Genomic DNA, 19,103 nt, shown 5'->3' with positions numbered 1-19,103 from the left:
ATGTTAAGAATCCCTTGCACTTTGAAATACATCAGAGAGCAAGACACTTCTTGGGCCTGTTGTTACGGTAACATCTAGTGATGTGAGACATTTCCAGGACTTCAGTGTTGTGTGTTGCTGGACTAAGAAGACGTAGGCCTGTGTGTTTGGGGATCTAGTGGCAGCCAGGTTCTGTCTGCACTGTTGTCTGTTTTGTACTAGAAAGACCAGAGCAGTCAGTCTGGATAAGAACAAACAGTCCATCTCAACAGGGAATGAATGGCTTACATGTTAGATGGTGATGGCAGAGTGAGTTACCTCTTGTTTATTTTCCCCTAATCTTTACTCTTTCAAGAAGAGAAGCATCATCGCCATTCATGAATATTGGATGAGTTCTGAGTCTCCCTGATTTGTTATGCGTGTGCGTATGTACTGTATGTGCACGCGTACGTTTGCGCATACCTTGTTATAAGTTCTAAAAAATATCATAGATTGATGTAGGCATTTCAGGAGTTCAAAAATAAGTACAAACCGAGGGGATAGACGAAGCGCTTCCAGAAGAAAAACGAAGGAGGAACATAATGGATGAGGGAGGGTTATAAAACCAGAAAGGCTGACAGGAGAAAGGAGGGACGGAGTAGAGGAATGAAGGAAATGGGAGGAAGGGGATGATTTAATGCACAACAGCTCTGCCTTAAACAAATGAGAGTTCCCTGCCTGGCTCGACTCTGCTCAGGACGGAGCATGCGGCGTGGCGCTGTGTAGTAAATCTCCAGGGGAATGCCGGGCTGTGTTCTGTAATTGAAAATGTATAGAAGTGATTGAGCAGGAGGTTATTAAGAACATTGAGAGAGAGAGTGCGGTGGGGGTGAGGACAGCAGCGTTATTACAGTGCCAAGGCCCCTGGGAGACCCCACTGCCTGGCTGTTTGCTCTAAATCTGATACGGCGACTCACACACACACACACACACACAGAGCAGTGCGGCAGTGCAGCACTCTCGTCTGCCCAGAGTTACCCAGGACTTCAAACTCAGTCACCTCACAGCTCAACTCACACTGGAATAGACTCAGTGGGCTGGCTCAAGACGGCAGCAGCCTCAACCATACAGACAGCCCATTTAGTGCCACTGAGTCTGTCTCCTCTCCTCCCTGGCTGCTCTTGCTAGGTGAGAAGAAGCACCCATGTCCCTGCCTGCCACAGCAACACTACAGCAACACTCAGTTCTCCCTCCACTGCAACCCTCCTCCTCCTGTCGTCCTCACTCTCCCTTTCCCTCATTCTCCTTCCTTCCTTCTACATACCAGACAGGGTTGTAATGCAGTTCAGTTCAGAGGTGGCTAGAGCTTTCTCTGTAGCTCACACAGGCAGCTGCAGTTGAGCTGGACAATCATCTGTTCATTTATTTGTAAGTAAGGAAATGGGAAACTAAGAGTAGTGACCTTGGGTTTATGCTGAGGTAACAACCTAAAAACACAAGGAAGGGGTAGAGAGAAAGACTGACTGAATGAGAGGCCCTGCTGCAGTCCCCCCTCCTATCCCCACAGGTCTTTGCTGCTGACAGGGAATGGTGAGTGAAACGTAGACCGGACTCTCCTCCCCTCTGACCTCCATCCCTGCAACACACACATACCCCTCCTCTCCCCACCCTGCAGTCCAATCCACATCACTTCTGCTGGCTCATCCCTTTCTGTCAGCTGCCACTCTCTCCCTCCCTCGCTGCCTGCCTTCCTCCCCGCTGAACCAACGCTAATGCGGCACGGCGGTCTCCTCCAGCCACACAGCCAATTACACACGCACACACCTACCCACAAACACGCACACCACTCCCCCATCGTCCGTCCCTGACCTGGGCACCTGCCAACTACCTCTCTCAGATGTACAGCTGAACTGCTTACCCACCAATCACAGCTCTTTCACACTGCTTCGTTACGTCCCGACCAATCACAGTGAATGCCTGTAGCCCTGGACTGATTACTGGTACACCACAGCTCAGTCTCGTGAGTTTGCCAGCCAATTACAGCGTTCCACACTGTGGCACACTAAAAACCTCTTGCCCAATCACAGTGCTCCACAGTGGAATCTGAACTGGGTTAGCAGTGCAGTGACAGGCTGCTCTACATACAAGCCCTCTGGGATAAGTTCATTACATATACTTAGAAAGAGAGAAGTCAGTACCACTTACCCTGAATGGAGAACTCTGTAATAAAAGACTGATTAAATCTCATTGACATATGACACACATGGACACGGTATATCCTCAGTCATAATGTACTGGATCTCTATATATGGCTCTGACAGGGTGGGTTAATTGTGGAAGACATTTTGGTTGAATGCATTCAGCTATGCAACTGAATAGGTATCCCCTTAATATCCTCTCATCATGTTTGTGGAATGTCATAATGATTTATTCATTTCTGGATCCGTTGTGGGTGCTGTGTGCACCAGAGTCTTGTATTGAGATGGATATAACTGGTGGGTTCTGTTTGTGTACCATCTTGGGAATTCCCATCTGTATGTATGGAGCAACTCACCACTACCCGTCCTCCACGTTGGTCCTCCTTTGTTTGCTTGTTAGTTATCTCAGAGGGCCAGGTCTCTATGGAGAGAGGGGCTGGATGGGCCTAGTATTTTTTTGGCAGGGGCTGGTGTTGTGTTGGAGGTGCCAGGGGCACCCTGGGATACGGAGTGGGCAGCTCAGAGGACTTGGCAGCTGTCTCGTGATCACTCCATGGCAGTCTGTTCCTGGTTCTGTTTCCACTACCCCCTCAAAAACACAAATGATCAGATCACAGCAACAATGCATCCTGGCTGCTGAAAAGAAACGAGAAACCTGCCCTTGACACTAACAGTACTGATGAGAATGTACTTTATTTTTTATGGTGATGTTCTGTGTCAGGCTGCATTAAAGTCATTGAGATCCTGTCTGTAGAAACAACCCACTGGGCACTAACAGTGTCATTTGTCAACGCATTGTGACGTGGAATCTATGTGGAAAATACATTGCACTGTTGGTTACTTTTTTCAAATCCAATCTGAGCTGGGTTAGCAGTGTAGTGTCAGGCTGCTCTACATACAGTGGCAAGAAAAAGTATGTGAACCCTTTGGAATTAATAACACACAAATTATTGTGTTTTTCTTGTCTATATTGAATACATCATTTAAACATTCACAGTGTAGGTTGGAGAAAGTATGTGAACCCCTAGGCCAATGACTTCTCCAAAAGCTAATTGGAGGCAGGAGTCAGCTAACCTGGAGTCCAATCAATGAGACGAGATTGGATATGTTGGTTAGAACTGTCTTGCCCAATAAAAAACACACAACATTTGAGTTTGCTATTCACAAGAAGCATTGCCTAATGTGAACCATGCCTCGAACAAAAGAGATCGCAGAAGACATAGACTTTCATAAAGCTGGAAACGGTTACAAAAGTATCTCTAAAAGCCTTGATGTTCATCAGTCCACAGTAAGACAAACTGTGTGTAAATGGAGAAAATTCAGCACTGTTGCTACTCTGGCCGTCCTGCAAAGATAACTACAAGAGCACAGCGCAGAATGCTCAATGAGAGGGCCTCCCGGGTGGCGCAGTGGTCTAGGGCACTGCATCGCAGTGCTAACTGCGCCACCAGAGTCTCTGGGTTCGCGCCCAGGCTCTGTCGCAGCCGGCCGCGACCGGGAGGTCCGTGGGGCGACGCACAATTGGCATAGCGTCGTCCGGGGTAGGGAGGGTTTGGCCGGTAGGGATATCCTTGTCGCATCGCGCTCCAGCGACTCCTGTGGCGGGCCGGGCGCAGTGCGCGCCAACCAAGGGGGCCAGGTACACGGTGTTTCCTCCGACACATTGGTGCGGCTGGCTTCCGGGTTGGAGGCGCGCTGTGTTAAGAAGCAGTACGGCTGGTTGGGTTGTGCTACGGAGGACGCATGGCTTTCGACCTTCGTCTCTCCCGAGCCCGTACGGGAGTTGTAGCGATGAGACAAGGTAGTAATTACTAGCGATTGGATACCACGAAAATTGGGGAGAAAATGGGATAAAAATTAAAAAAAAAAAAAAAAAAAAGAAGAATCCTAGTGTCAGCTAAAGACTTACAGAAATCTCTAGAACATGCTAACATCTCTGTTGACGAGTCTACGATACGTAAAACACTAAACAAGATGGTGTTCATGGGAGGACTCCACGGAAAAAGCCACTGCTGTCCAAAAAAAACATTGCTGCACGTCTGAAGTTTACAAAAGTGCACATGGATGTTCCACAGTGCTACTGGCAAAATATTCTGTGGACAGATGAAACTACAGTTGAGTTGTTTAGAAGGAACACACAACACTATGTGTGGAGGGGAAAAGGCACAGCACATCAACACCTCATCCCAACTGTAAAGTACAGTGGAGGAGCATCATAGTTTGGGGCTGCTTTCCTGCCTCAGGGCCTGGACAGCTTGCTATCATGGGAAACGAATTCCCAAGTTTATCAAGACATTTTGCAGGAGAATGTTAGGCTATCTGTCCGCCAATTGAAGCTCAACAGAAGTTGGGTGATGCAACAGGACAACAACCCAAAACACAGAAGTAAATCAACAACAGAAGAAATATGCCTTCTGGAGTGGCCCAGTCAGAGTCCTGACCTCAATCCGATTGAGATGCTGTGGCATGACCTCGAGCAGTTCACACCAGACATCCCAATAATTTTGCTGAACTGAAACAATTTTGTAAAGAGGAATGGTCCAAAATTCCTCCTGGCCGTTGTGCAGGTCTGATCCGCAACTACAGAAAACCATTGGTTGAGGTTATTGCTGCCAAAGAAGGGTCAACCAGTTAATAAATCCAAGGGTTCACATACTTTTTCCACCCTGTACTGTGAATGTTTACACAATGTGTTCAATAAAGACATGAAAACGTATAATTGTTTGTGTTACCAGTTTAAGCAGACTGTGTTTGTCTGTTGTGACCTAGATGTAGGTCATCTGATCAATTTATGTAGAAATCCAGGTATTTCCAAAGGATTCACATACTTTTTCTCGTCACTGTACAAGCCCTCTGGCAGAAGTTCATTACATACAGTACCAGTCAAAAGTTTGGAGACACCTATTCATTCGAGGCTTTTTCTTTATTTTGACTATTTTCTACATTGTCGAATAATAGTGACGACATCAAACATATGGAATCATGTCCTAACCAAAAAAGTGTTAAACAAATCTAAATATATTTTAGACTCTTCAAAGTAGTCACCCTTTGTCTTGATGACAGCTTTGCACACTCTTGGAATTCCTTCAACCAGTTTCATGAGGTAGTCACCTGGAATGCATTTCAATTAACAGGTGTGCCTTGTTAATTTGTGGAATTTCTTCATTAATGCGTTTGAGCCAATCAGGTGTGTTGTGACAAGGTAGGGTTGGAACACAGAAGATAGCCCAATTTGGTTAAAAAAAACGTGTCCATATTATGGCAAGAACAGCTCAAATAAGCAAAGAGAAATGACAGTCCATCGTTACTTTAAGACATGAAGGTCAGTCAATACGGAACATTTCAAGAACTGGAAAGGAAACTGGCTCTCATGAGGACCGCCACAGTTACCACTGCTGCAGAGGATAAGTTCAATAGAGTTACCAGCCTCAGAAATTGCAGACCAAATAAATGCTTCACCGAGTTCAAGTAACAGACACATCTCAACATCAACTGTTCAGAGGAGACTGCATGAATCAGGCCTTCATGGTCGAATTGCTGCAAAGAAACCACTACTAAAGGACACCAATAATAAGAAGAGACTTGCTTGGGTCAAGAAACACGGGCAATCGACGTTAGACCGGTACCAATCTGTCCTTTAGTCTGATGAGTCCAAATGAGAGATTTTTGGTTCCAACCGCCGTGTCTTTGTGAGACGCAGAGTAGGTGAATGGATGATCTCGGCATGTGTGGTTCCCACCGTGAAGCATGGAGGAGGAGGTGTGATGGTGTGGGGGATGCTTTGCCTTTGATACTGTCTGTGATTTATTTAGAATTCAAGGCACACTTAACCAGCATGGTTACCACAGCATTCGGCAGTGATATGCCATCCCATCTGGTTTGGGCTTAGTGGGACTATCATTTTGTTTTTCAACAGGACAATGACCCAACACACCTCCAGGCTGTGTAAGGGCTATTTGACCAAGAAAGAGAGTGATGGAGTGCTGCATCAGATGAACTGGCATCCACAATCGCCCGACCTCAACTCAATTGAGATGGTTTGGGATGAGTTCGACCGCAGAGTGAAGGAAAAGCAGCCAACAAGAGCTCAGCATATGTGGGAACTCCTTCAAGACCGTTGGAAAACCATTACAGGTGAAACTGGTTGAGAGAACACAGTGTGCAAAGCTGTCATCAAGGCAAGGGGTGGCTACATTGAAGAATATGAAATATATTTTGATTTGTTTGTGATTTCTTTTGTGATTTTTTTGGTTACTACATGATTCCATGTGTTATTTCATATGTTTGATGTCTTCATTATTATTCTACAATGTAGAAAATAGTAAAATAAAGAAAAACCCTTGAATGAGTAAGTATGTCCAAACTTTTGTCTGGTACTGTATACTTAGAAAGAGAGAAGTTGGCACCACTTAGCCTGAATGGAGAACTCTGTAATAAAATACTGATTAAATCTCATTGACATATGACACACACAGGCCTCAGTCATAATATACTGAATCTCTCTAAAAATATGGCTTTGAATATCCTTTCATCATCTTTGTGGAATGTCACAGCTACACATCATAATTATTTATGAATTCCTGGATCCTCTGTGGGTGTTGTGTTTTGAGGGTGATATTTCAACCACAGGATTATGTCATCATGGTAACCAAATTTCAACGTAGACAACCCTTGTGTAAAATATGTTGAATTTTCTACCTTTAAAACAACGTCAGATCTTCAACGTTATATCCACAATCAGACATTTTTTTTGCCTGGGCAGCACCTCCTACTAGAGAATTGATTGATCTACAGGTACCCTTTGATCTCTCATGCAGGGTTTTAACCAAGCCCAGCCCTTATTAGCTATGATATTTGTCACTGACTATTACCAATGTGATATCGTGAGAATGATTGTTGAGAGATCTACACTTAAAAATGAAATACTCTGTCAATTGACTTGCTATCCAAGTCATTCCCAAGGGTAGGTTCAACAGAGAAAATTAAATGTAACCATAATTTGTCACTCATATATCATCAGTGATGCTATTGAGGCCTATGCAGTGCCTTCAAAAAGTATTCGCATCCCTTAAATAAATCATTTAAATAAAAAATTACTTGGCTAATCAGGAACATTCACTGTCTTCTAGGTAAGCAACTCCAGTGTAGATTTGGCCTTGTGTTTAAGGTTATTGTCCGGCTGAAAGGTGAATTCAGCTCCCAGTGTCCGGTGGAATGCAGACAACCAGGTTTTCCTCTAGGATTTTGCCTGTGTTTAGTTCCATTATGTTTAGTTTTATCCTGAAAAACTCCCCAGTCCTTAATGATTACAAGCATACCCATAACATGATGCAGCTATCACTATGCTTGAAAATATGGAGAGTGTTACTCCGTAATGTGTTGTATTGGATTTGGTGCAAACATAACACTTTGTATTCAGGACAAAAAGTAAAATTTCTTTGCCACAATTTTAGCAGTATTACTTAAGCGCCTTGTTGCAAACAGGATGCATGTTTTGTAATATTTTTTATTCTGTACAGGCCTCCTTCTTTTCACTCTGTCAATTAGGTTAGTATTGTGGATTAACTACAATGTTGTTGATCCATCCTCAGTTTTCTCCTTTCAGAGCCATTCAACTCTGTAACTGTTTTAAAATCACCATTGGCCTCATGGTGAAATCCCTGAGCGGTTTCCTTCCTCTCTGGCAACTGAGTTTGGGAACATTTAAAAAACAGACTAAATGTGTTCTGGGAACGTTATTGTAACATCAGGTGAATGTTTTTTGCACACTAAAAGAAACATTGTAGAGTCATCCACACAATTGTACAGTTTTTGTGTTTTGAGACCATATCTTTTGTGATGTCCCCACAATGTTTTCACCAGACTGTTCCCACAACCTAATACAAACATTATTGAATCTTCAGCACAACTGGACAGCTTTTGTGTTATGAGAACATTTGCCACAACATAACGAATGTTCTGGGAACTTTTACAGAAACAATTTTGGTTTGTTAGGCTGGCACTCCGGAAATATATCACGGACACAATTATGGAATCAATCTTCAAGCTGCTGAAATATTCCCACAGTCAGAGGCTGCCCCTTCTCTCTCTTTTCCCTCTCTCTCCTTACTCTCTCCTCCCTCCCTCTCACTTCTCTTTTATTTGGTTACAAAGTACCCAATGTACTGTAATTGAGTGACAATCAAAGGGACGTCATCTTGGCCTTGCAATGTTAGCGGTCTTCACAAAGTGGTTCAACAGGGAAATGGCCCTGCACAGTTTATCTTTATGAGGAGAAGGCAGGGTTCGTGCGTACATCAGAGTGTATGTGTGTGCGTGCATGTGAGCTCAACCATAGTGGTGCTAGTACTGTGTGTCACTGATAGCCTACGGCTCAGATCCCATCAATGTGTTTAAAGGGAATTTCTGATCAATATGTTCTCTCCTGGGAAACCCATACAGCCTTTTTAGTAAATGTCTCAAAATGGTGTGTGTTTTGTATTTGTTTGTGTCTGTGTGTGCGAGCGAGCGAGCGAGCGAGTGTGTGCATGCACACATGCATGTGTACAATGTGCATATCTCTGCTTGGGGTCACTGCAGTGTCACAGTCTGTACTGATGCCTCAACAGTTCACTACTGCCATCAAGACAAGTGATATGGATAACACCGCTAACAAGCATTTAGACTCTTGCATGTAGACTGGAGATATACAAGTACACACATAGCAATCATTGTCAAAGACTTCTACAGAGAAAATGTGTATTATGATCTTTGGCCTGTGAAGTGGTTTAAATATGAGCTTATCTAATGACAGATGGGCAGTTTGTGTCTTTTTGAGTGAATAAAAGCCAGGCTCTAATGTAATCTCTGTGTGAAGCCAGAGGTGAACTAAGAATAGAGCTGAGCCAGGTATTAATAGAGCTGTTCTATCTGGGCTTCTCAGAGCAGCTAGCCGCAAAACCAGGAGAATCCAGGAGAGACCTCTATTCTCTCTCTATTCTCTCTTTATTTACTCTGTCTCTCTCTTGCTTGCTCTCTTGTTTTCTCTCTCGCCGTTTGTCGCTCTCTTTCTATTCTCGCTCACATTCTTTCTCACGTTTTCTCCTCTCTCACGCCTCTCTACCTTTCTCTTTCTTTTTTCTCTATCTCTCTCTCACCTCCTGTAAGTGCTGCTTTCTAAGATATCTGGCTGCCTAGCAACATCCCTCCGGATGGACACACATTTTTCTCAGAATGGAAGTTAACATGAAAACCAGGTTCATTATTACACCAACTTAATTACCAGTAAAGTACAATTATCTCATTTAGAAAATGTCCACCTGAATGGGCAGCCTCTTGTTTTAGGTGATAATAGATATGGTGCCCTGTTGACAACAGAGCAGTGTTTATGTGTGCTAGTTGGTGACGTGTGTTTCCATTAGTTTAGACCCATGGGTCTTATGAGCAGCAGAAGATAAACACTGCAAGCATACTGTGTGTTTTTTTTGTGTGTGTGTGTGTGTGTGTGTGTGTGTGTGTGTGTGCGCGCACACGTGCCTGTTTGTGTGTATGAGGTATAGTAGATCCCCCCCAGACTCCATAGTTCATGACCCCGCGACCTGAGGATGGACAGGGGATGGCACCTGGTCCTGGTGGTCGCTGCCACTGTCATTAGTGGATTAGCGCGCTGTTTGTGACGGTGCTGACGTGACGCCCATTGTGTGACGGCTGTGACGGCCCCCACTGTAGCCACATTGGCTGGTTCACCACCACCTAGGATACAGCCTCATCAGGGAGGCAGGGTCAAGCTGGGGCCACACACACTGCCTGTGTGTGTGTGTGTGCGCCACAGCCCTGACCACCAGGCCCAGGTTTTAGATTTCTCCCTGAGCACAGTGACACTGCAGCCCTGAGGGCCATGAACTTCTCACACCAACCAACCCTACCCTGCATCTGCTTAGAGCCACATCCTTAATTGCCCCCCCCCCCCCCCCCCCCCCCCGCCTCTCGAGACTGATTACAGACAGATTGAAGTGTACTGGATGAATGGACAGTCAGGTCAAAAATGATTGGCACCCTTGATAAAGATGAGCAAAAACACAGTATCAAATAAATAATACAAATATTGAGTTATTTTGTACGCAAAACAAATGAGGAAATCCTAACATTTTATACTAATACAACTGCTTAGAGAGAGATTTTGCTTAATAAGTCATAGTTTTTCCCCCAAAAAACATAGGGGTTAAAATTGTTGCCACCCTTGTTTTCAATATCTTTTAATACTTCACTTTGCAAGGATAATGGCACTGAGCCTTTTCCAAAATGTTTTATGAGTTGGAGAACACATTGGGAGTAATCTTAGACCATTCCTCCATAAACAATCTTTCCAGATCCTTGATATCCTTCGTCTGCGCTTATGGTCCCTCTTCAAATAAAACTAAAAACAGCATCACCCTTTCACTGTCCCTCTCCCCCGGCCCTGTAGAGAGTGCCCAGTGAGTCGTACAATAACACTTAAGAAAAGCCACAAGCTACAGTAAAGCTGCCACCATTTTATGTCTATAGCCCTATGGATGTGTGCCCCATGTATAGCACTCTCTATCTCTCTCTAATACACACGCATACATTACACACACACACATTCACGCAGACATACTCACACTAGGCCCTTTTAGACACCCAAAAACCTATTGTTTTCAAACACTTGTATATTGCGGTCAAATGTCAACAGCCAGGTTTTATTAAGGTAGATGTGAGTTAAATGGTAGGAAGCATGAGTTTTTACTCACCAATGTAACAACCCAGTGTAGTCAAAGACTCGTAACTTAGTTGTAGTCACGATCTATTACCTATAAGTACAAACATAATACATTTTGGGGGTTTTTACATATTACATCTACTTCATCTACTTCTGGATATCTTCTAAACTAACCACAATGCACTATTTCTCAACGTCATGTGGAGTATTTACTCTGTGCTACCGAGTTCGTATGCTACACTACATGACCAAAAGTATGTGGACATCTGCTCTTCGAACATCTCATTCCGAAATCATGGGCATTAATATGGAGTTGGTCCCTCCTTTGCTGCTACAACAGCTTCCGCTCTTCTGGGAAGGCTTTCCACTAGATGTTGGAACATTGCTGCGGGGTCTTGCTTCCATTCAGCCACAAGAGCATTAGTGAGGTCGGGCACTGATGTTGGGCAACTAGGCCTGGCTCGTAGTCAGCGTTCCAATTCATCCCAAAGGTGTTTGATGGGGTTGAGGTCAGGGCTCTGTGCAGGCCAGTCAAGTTCTTCCACACTGATCTCGACAAACCATTTCTGTATGGGCCTCGCTTTGTGCACGGGGGCATTGTCATGCTGAAACAGGAAAGGACCTTCCCCAAACGGTTGCCACAAAGTTGGATGCACAGAATTGTCTAGAATGTCATTCCATGCTGTAATATTAAGATTTCCCTTCAGTTGAACTAACCCTTATTCCTCCTCCACCAAACTTTACAATTGGCACCATGCATTCGGGCAGGTAGCGTTCTCCTGGCATCTGCCAAACCCACAGGAGTTTTGTAACTTTTTCCACCTTGGCTTAGTGCTAGTGGACTAGCTGATGGACATCTGGAATCTATCTATTTTGGATTTCCCTGACTCTCTCTCAGCCCGGCGATGTGCCTGCCTCCCCCTCACTTTGGTAGCTAACTCAGCCTTCACTGTTTTAATCTGTATATCTGCTCTCTCTTTGATTTTAATCTGCAGTTATATTATGTTTTGGTTGTGTTGTGTTCTAGCTGGTCTCCAATAGTTGGGCTCCAGCTTGCCAACCATAACAAGTATGGGTAACTGCATTCGTGGAGTGTGTCTGAAAGTGTGCATGTCTGCAGAAGTGGGAGGATCAACAGCGATAGGCGTTACACCAGTGCTCTTTAATTGGTTAGATGGTTTTGATTGAGCATGTTGTTTTTCATTCCTTAACACATTTTTGGATCAGTTTCCGACCGTGTGAAACAAGACTGGAAGAGCTAGAAGGCGTTCCATTCTTGATAGAGAATCATAATGTGCCATTTGAATGTTAACAAAACAAACAACAAACACCTCCCTTATAGCCTAAATACGAACTCTTTATTTACCAGTTTTTCATTTACTAAAATAAATACATCTGAATTATTAGGCCAAAACGCATTATGGCGTCTGTTCAGCTATCATATGATGATGACAATAAATGTGTGTTTTGTGAATAAGACTTATTATAATTACTCTTGTATAATTTGGCAGCAAACAGCCTTCAGGTTTTTCATTTACCAATAAATGTATGATTGATTATTATAACTCATGGCATCTATTTGACTATCATCAAATGATGACAATAAATTGTGTTTGGCTCAATATAATTACTCTTGTAGAATTGGGCAGCAAGCCAGCTAGGGAATGAAAAGTATTAAAGGACAAGGGTTAAAAATAAAATCCATTACTAATATGACTCCCACCAGAAAACAGACGAAAAGACAACGGCAAATGATGAACTTAATGACTTTTACATAAAGTTTGGCTGACATTACTTCGCTGACAGGTGTGTTAACATGCTCAACACCATTGTTATTGATGGCTGTGACCCCAAGTTAGAATTTAACCCTAGAGAGGCCACAAGAGTCTTTAAGCAAACTGGCAACAGGCCCCCTTGGCGTCTCTACTTTGTGCAGAGGAACTCCCACCAGCCGAGGTCCCTGTCTTTCAGAGGTCTGTACATTCCAACACAGTTCCACTCATGCGGAAGAAGGCGATCATCACCCCTCTTCCCCAAAAGCCTTCTCCCTAAGAAAACAAAGACTGTAGACCTGTTGCTCTGACCTCCGTTATAATGAAGTGTCTTGACAAAATCAAGCTTCCTACATACATAACACGCTGTTGGACCCGTATCCGTTAGCTTACAAACACAAATGTGGCACTGATGTATCAATCCTCAGCATAGTGCATCTCATGCTCCTCATTTGGAGAACCCCAAGGCCTATGGTCGACTGCTATTTGTGGATTTTAGTTAATCATTGAACATCTTGAAGACACACATCCTACAAAGTAAACTCAGACAGGCGTCAGTGAACCCCTATACCATCAGGTGGTATTACTCATTTACTCAACAGGACCAAGCAGGTCCGAGGGAACGAGACCTTGTCTGAGCCCAAGGTCATTAAGGTCCCCCCAAAGGCTGAGTTCACCCATCCTATTCACACCGTATACAAATGAATGTACAAGTACACACACTAATAACTATATTCTCATGTTTTCTGAGTATACTGCCATTCTGGGTCTAATGTATAGACCCTGACACTACTGTGTATAGGTCAGAGGTCAGAGATACAGAGCTTTGTGCAGTGGTGTGATGACCACATCCTCATCCTAAATGTCAAGCAAACAGTTTCTGACCCCAAATCTCTTGGTGACCACTCACCTGTGGTGGTCTATAATGTAGACATTACTCAGGTCCACTCTTACAAATGCTCAAGGGTCCAACAACGCCTTTATATTCTGCGTAGCTTCAGGGTTTCAAACAGAAGGTTATGCTCATATTCTACCAGGCTGTCATAGAGTGCATTCTATTCTATGGCATTTCAGCCTGGTTTGGCAACTTGTCTGTTACTTTAAATTCACAAATTAATCTCAAATCAAATCAAAGTTTATTTGTCACGTGCGCCGAATACAACAGGTGTAGACCTTACAGTGAAATGCTTACTTACAGGCTCTTACCAATAATGTGAGAAAAAAAAAGGTCCAGGAGAGGGGAGGTGGGCGGGGTCTGTTGGATGAGTGACAACCCACCTTCCTCCCAGGGTTAAATTAAGCCTGGTGGATAGACATCAATATTTTACATGTAGGGCAGCCGTGCTCAGCGCAGTGGGGGCAGTAAGCGGAGATGTGTGTGTGTGTGTGTGTGTGTGTGTGTGTGTGTGTGTGTGTGTGTGTGTGTGTGTGTGTGTGTGTGTGTGTAAAGAAATAAAACAACAGTAAAAAGACATTTGAAAACAAGAGTAGCAAGGCTATATACAGACACCGGTTAGTCAGGCTTATTGAGGTAGAATGTACATGTAGGTATGGTTAAAGTGACTATGCATATATGATGAACAGAGAGTAGCAGTAGCGTAAAAAGAGGGGTTGGCAGGTGGTGGGACACAATGCAAATAGTCCGGGTAACCATTTGGTTACCTGTTCAGGAGTCTTATGGCTTGGGGGTAAAAACTGTTGAGAAGCCTTTTTGTCCTAGACTTGGCACTCCGGTACTGCTTGCCATGCGGTAGTAGAGAGAACAGTCTATGACTGGGGTGGCTGGGGTCTTTGACAATTTTTAGGGCCTTCCTCTGGCACCGCCTGGTGTAGAGGTCCTGGATGGCAGGCAGCTTTGCCTCAGTGATGTACTGGGCCGTACACACTACCCTCTGAAGTGCCTTGCGGTCGGAGGCCGAGCAATTGCCGTACCAGGCAGTGATGCAACCGGTCAGGATGCTCTCGATGTTGCAGCTGTAGAACCGTTTGAGGATCTCAGGACCCATGCCAAATCTTTTTAGTTTCCTGAGGTGGAATAGGCTTTGTCGTGCCCTCTTCATGACTGTCTTGGTGTGTTTGGACCATTCTAGTTTGTTGTTGATGTGGACACCAAGGAACTTGAAGCTCTCAATCTGCTCCACTACAGCCCCGTCGATGAGAATGGGGGCGTGCTCGGTGCTCCTTTTCCTGTAGTCCACAATCATCTCCTTAGTCTTGGTTACATTGAGGGATAGGTTATTATTCTGGCACCACCCGGCCAGGTCTCTGACCTCCTCCCTATAGGGTGTCTCGTCGTTGCCTGTGATCAGGCCTACCACTGTTGTGTTGTCTGCAAACTTAATGATGGTGTTGGAGTCGTGCCTGGCCATGCAGTCGTGGGTGAACAGGGAGTACAGGAGGGGACTGAGCACGCACCCCTGGGGAGCTCCAGTGTTGAGGATCAGCGTGGCAGATATGTTGCTGCCTACCCTCACCACCTGGGGGTGGCCCGTCAGGAAGTCCAGGATCCAGTTGCAGAGGGAGGTGTTTAGTCCCAGGTTCCTTAGCTTGGTGTGGAGCTTTGCTGTTACTATGGTGTTGAACGCTGAGCTGTAGTCAAGGAATAGCATTCTCACATAGGTGTTCCTTTTGTCCAGGTGGGAAAGGGCAGTGTGGAGTGCAATAGTTATTGCATCATCTGTGGATCTGTTTGGGCGGTATGCAAATTGAAGTGGGTCTAGGGTTTCTGGGATAATGGTGTTGATGTGAGCCATTACCAGCCTTTTAAAGCACGTCATGGCTACGGACGTGAGTGCTACGGGTCTGTAGTCATTTAGGCAGGTTGCCTTTGTGTTCTTGGGCACAGGGACTATGGTGGTCTGCTTGAAACATGTTGGTATTACAGACTCAATCAGGGACATGTTGAAAATGTCAGTGAAGACACCTGCCAGTTGGTCAGCACATGCCCGGAGCACACGTCCTGGTAATCCGTCTGGCCCCGCAGACTTGTGTATGTTGACCTGTTTAAAGGTCTTACTCACGTCGGCTACGGAGAGCGAGCATAGAAGTGACTTAGCTCGTCTGGTAGGCTCGTGTCACTGGGCAGCTCGTGGCTGTGCTTCCCTTTGTAGTCTGTAATAGTTTGCAAGCCCTGCCACATCCGACGAGCGTCGGAGCCGGTGTAGTATGATTCAATCTTAGCCCTGTATTGACGCTTTGCCTGTTTGATGGTTCGTTGCAGGGCATAGCGGGATTTCTTGTCAACTTCCGGGTTAGAGTCCCGCACCTTGAAAGTGGCAGCTCTACCCTTTAGCTCAGTGCGAATGTTGCCTGTAATCCATGGCTTCTGGTTGGGGTATGTACGTACAGTCACTGTGGGAACGACGTCCTCAATGCACTTATTGATAAAGCCAGTGACTGATGTGGTGTGCTCCTCAATGTCATCGGAAGAATCCCGGGAACATGTTCCAGTCTGTGATATCAAAACAGTCCTGTAGTTTAGCATCTGCTTTATCTGAACACTTTTTTATAGACTGAATCACTGGTGCTTCCTGCTTTAATTTTTGCTTGTAAGCAGGAATCAGGAAGATAGAGTTGTGGTCGGATTTACCAAATGGAGGGCGAGGGAGAGCTTTGTACGCGTCTCTGTGTGTGGAGTACAGGTGATCTAGAATTTTTTACCTCTGGTTGCACATTTAACATGTTGATAGAGATTTGGTAGAACTGATTTAAGTTTCCCTGCATTAAAGTCTCCGGCCACTAGGAGCACCACCTCTGGGTGAGCGGTTTCCTGTTTGCTTGTTTTCTTATACAGCTGACTGAGTGTGATCTTAGTGCCCGTATCTGTTTGTGGTGGTAAATAAACAGCCACGAAAAGTATAGCTGAGAACTCTCTAGGCAAGTAGTGTGGCCTGCAATTTATAACAATATACTTTACTTCAGGCGAGCAAAGTCTAGAGACTTCCTTAGATTTCGTGCACCAGCTGTTGTTTACAAATATGCACAGACACACCCCACCCCCCGTCTTACCGGAGTGTGCTGTTCTATCTTGCTGGTGCTGCGTATATCCCGCTAGCTGAATATCCATGTCGTCATTCAGCCATGATTCCGTGAAACATAGGATATTACAATTTTTGATGTACCGTTGGAAGGATATTCATGATCGTACCTCATCTAATTTATTGTCCAATGATTGCACGCTGGCGAGTAATATTGACGGTAACGGCAGCTTTCCCAGTCGCCTTCGCCGGGTCCTGACCAGGCATCCGGCTCTTTGTCCTCTGTACCTGCGTCGCTTCCTCTTGCAAATACCGGGGATGTTGGTCCTGTGGGGTGTTTGGAGAATGTCTTGTGCGTCTTCTCTGTTGTAGAAAAAATCTTTGTCTAATCCCAGGTGAGTGATCGCTGTCCTGATATCCAGAAGCTATTTTTTTGCCGTAAGATATGGAGGCAGAAACATTATGTACAAAATAAGTTACAAATAACGTGAAACAAAACACATAATAGCACAATTGGTTGGGCGCCCGTAAAACTGCTAACATTTCTTCCGGCGCCATTTTAGAATAAGTATATATACATATATTGTCTATTGTCTACAGTATATATAATATATACTGTAGTATAAGTCAAAAGTTTGGGCACACCTACTAATTCAAGGGTTTTTCTTTATCTTTACTAGTTTCTACATTGTCGAATAACTGTGAAGACATCAATACGATTAAATAACAGATATGGAATCATGTAGTAACCAAAAAAGTGTTAAACATTTTTTTTTAAGTATATTTGAGATTCTTCAAAGTAACCACCCTTTGCCTTGATGACAGCTTTGCACACTCTTGGCATTCTCTTAACCAGCTTCATGAGTTAGTCACCTGGAATACATTTCAATTAACAGGTGTGCCTTGTTAATTTCTTTCCTTCTTAATGCGTTTGAGCCAATCAGTTGTGTTGTGACAAGGTAGGGTTGGTATACAGAAGATTAGGTTAAAAAAAACACGTCCATCAAATTAGTGAAGAGAAATGACAGTCCATCATTACTTTAAGGCATGAAGGTCAGTCAATACGGGACATTTCAAGAACTTTGAAAGTTTCTTCAAGTGCAGTGGCAAAAACCATCAAATGCTATGATGAAACTGTCTCTCATGAGGACCGCCAGAGGAAGGGAAGACCCAGAGTTACCTCTGCTGCAGAGGATAAGTTCATTAGAGTTACCAGCCTCAGAAATTGCAGCCCCAGTAAATGCTTCACAGAGTTCAAGTAACAGACACATCTCAACATGAACTGTTCAGAGGAGACTGCATGAATCAGGCCTTCATGGCTGAATTGCTGCAAAGAAACTACTACTAACAAGGACACCAATAATAAAAAGAGACTTGCTTGGGCCAAGAAACATGAGCAATAGATATTAGACCCGGTGGAACTCTGTCCTTTGGTCTGATTTTGAGGTGTTTGGTTCTAACCGCCATGTCTTTGTGAGATATAGAGTAGGTGAACAGATTATCTCTGCATATGTGGTTTCCACTGTGAAGCATGGAGGAGGAGGTGTGATGGTGTGGGGGTGCTGTGCTGGTGACACTGTGATTTATTTAAAATTCAAGGCACACTTAACCAGCATGGCTACCACAGCGATACGCCATCCCATCAGGTTTGTGCTTAGTGGGACTATCATTTGTTTTTCAACAGGACGATGACCCAACATACCTCCAGACTCTGTAAGGGCTATTTGACCAAGAAGGAAAGTGGTGGAGTGCTGCATCAGATGACCTGGCCTCCACAATCACCCGACCTCAACTCAATTGAGATGGTTGAGATTAGCTACTGAGATACGCTTTACACCTGATGAAATGTTGTTAAAATGTGTCTGTGGTTTTAAATGTGTTTGTCCATAATGTTGTCATGTTTACATTGCCTATCCAGCTTAAGCTGGACAATCCTGAACCACAGGATTGTATGTAGTAACGATAGATGGACTCTCAAAATCACACATCCATTTTTAGCTTGGTCTGATGGTTTCCCATGTGAACACCATCCAAACGTATAATGTAGGACAATAATGAAGGACAGAATTCAATTATGGAAGAGGGCATTTTAATGGGAGTAATTCATCAAACAAAATACCGCCCCAACAGAATGGCATTTAGAGTATATTTGAGGAGGTACTAGGTCTTGACTTGGAGAGGTGTCATGATGTTATTATGTCAGTGTTATCATCATGACTAAACCAGTTGGAGATTACAAGCGTCTATGCCTAAACTGAATCCTAAAGAAACCCACCCCTCGTCACAGACCTCTAATTATACACTTGACATTTCTGACAATACAAAGTACAAATTCTAGCTTAGCATGGCAACATGACAATCATGAACGCCAGAAATAAATAATGAAAGAGTTTTTTTTTTACTGTGCAATATTTATAGTATTTCCATGATTTATCAACACTTGTTCTCTCATGTGTCTCTCTTGTCCCTCTGCAGCAGACAT

Source organism: Salvelinus fontinalis, chromosome 15, assembly GCF_029448725.1.
Source record: "Salvelinus fontinalis isolate EN_2023a chromosome 15, ASM2944872v1, whole genome shotgun sequence".
Classification (NCBI taxonomy): domain Eukaryota; kingdom Metazoa; phylum Chordata; class Actinopteri; order Salmoniformes; family Salmonidae; genus Salvelinus; species Salvelinus fontinalis.
The sequence above is the reverse complement of the archived record's forward strand: the minus strand, read 5'-3'. Positions refer to the sequence as shown.